Source organism: Manacus vitellinus, unplaced genomic scaffold (assembly GCF_001715985.3).
Source record: "Manacus vitellinus isolate BGI_N305 unplaced genomic scaffold, ASM171598v3 scaffold_64_pilon, whole genome shotgun sequence".
NCBI classification, from domain to species: Eukaryota; Metazoa; Chordata; class Aves; order Passeriformes; family Pipridae; genus Manacus; species Manacus vitellinus.
This window is the reverse complement of record NW_021940718.1, coordinates 3,198,937-3,200,808: the sequence shown is the minus strand read 5'-3', so window position 1 is coordinate 3,200,808 and position 1,872 is coordinate 3,198,937.

Genomic DNA, 1,872 nt, shown 5'->3' with positions numbered 1-1,872 from the left:
CCCAGGCGGCGCTGGCCAATGGCCATCCCAAGGAGCCCCCGTTGCTTAGCAACCCGCTGCGGAGAGAGGCAGGGAGCGCAAAAAGATGGATTTTCAGATTGCAGCAGCCAAGCAGATCAATTCTGCAACATGGGCTACAGTGGCCAAGCGGAATCTCTCTTGCTCCCAGCAGGTATTGATCCAGCCATGCTATAGGCATTGAATGAGCTCTAATAAGTCCTGAGTAAACAGGAACAAGGACTTAAGTGATAGCCCAGCAGTCAAACATCAACTCCCTTTGTCTTCTTCTTCCTCTTCTTCTTCTCTCTCCCCTCTTTTTTTTTTTTTTTTTTAATTGCTGAAAGGTTTTGCAAGAAAAGGACAATAAACTTTATTGATAGAAAAATGGAGGCAGAAATATCACTTCGTTCGCAGCCTGGGAGGGTTTGGAGGGGAGAAGAGTCCTCGCCTCCAAAACCCAGGTTGGCTTTGCAGAGCATGGACACACATGGGGAATGTGGCTCCCACTTCCCTGAGCTTCCCTGGGCATGTCCAAGGCTCAGTGATAAAGTGAGTTTTTGTAGAATCCCAGAATGGTTTGGGTTGGGAGGGACCTTAGAGCTCATCTCACTCCACCCCCTGCCACTGGCAGGGACACCTTCCACTAGCCCAGGTTGCCCCTTTGATCCAACCTGGCCTCGGACACTTCCAGGGACAGGGCATGGAAGTTTTCATGCAAGACATGGAGTTTTGCCAGGGACAGGCTTGTGAGGGACTGCACGTGTCCAGAGCTGCACATTTGAAGCAGACAAGGAGGTGAACAACTCCAAACAAGGAGTTTGGACTCAGGTGGAGTCTCCTCTAGATCTCCAGGGGAGGAAAGGGGAGATTAAACCTCCTGGCAGGGAAATGTAACCCAGGCCAGCCTTCAGGAAGGGGTTGGGAGCAGTGAAATGACCCCTTTGTAGATGCCAGGGCAGGCAGAAGAGCTGGGTCTGAAGGCTGCAGAGCCTCAAGGACGTGTCCAGAGCTGCTGGAGGCTCAGGGAGAGGGAGGGGCAGGGCTGGCCTGGGCTGTGACAGCAGCTCTGTTCGCTGCAGGGAGAGGCCAAGTCTGGGAGCAGAACCGGGCAAGGAGGAGTCTGGACTGATCCAGGACTCTGATGTCAAAGAAAGGGACACAGGATGGCACCTGGGGGGACATAACCAAGCTTGAAGGACCTGATTGTAGATGAAGTGTGTGGCTGAGACTGAGGGAGAGCCCAGACAACCTCAACTGACAAAACCTTTACCTGGCAGGTCCCAGGCACTGAGCTGGGGCCAGGGCTGAGCAAAACCCTCCATTGCTGGGACTTTCCCAGCTGCCCTCTCCTGAGGGCTGCAGTGACCAGCCCATTGCAGGCCAAGAGCCTGGAAAACAAACACCCCATGACCACCTCAAAACCTGACTGTCAAAACCTGACTGTCCCTGTCCCTGTCCCTGTCCCTGTCCCTATCCCCGTCCCTGTCCCTGTCCCTGTCCCTGTCCCTGTCCCTGTCCTGTCCCTGTCCCTCTGTCCCTCCCCCTCCATGCTGCTGCAGCATCTCTGTGCCAGCAAAGACACAGCCCTTGGCAAACCATGGATGACCATTCCCATCCCTGTCCTGTCCCCATCCCCACCATATCCCTGTCCCTGTCCCCATCCCTGTCATATCCCAGTCTCTGTCCCTGTCCTGTCCCCATTCCCATTCCTGTCCCTGTCCCGTCCTTCTCCCTGTCCCACTCTCTTCCCCTGTCCTGTCCCTATCCCTGTCCCTTCTTTGCTCCCCTCCCTTCCCCTGTCCTGCCCCCATCCCTGTCACCTTCGTGCTGCCTCAGCAGCTCCCTCCCAGCTCGGAAGCGGGCCTTGGCAGC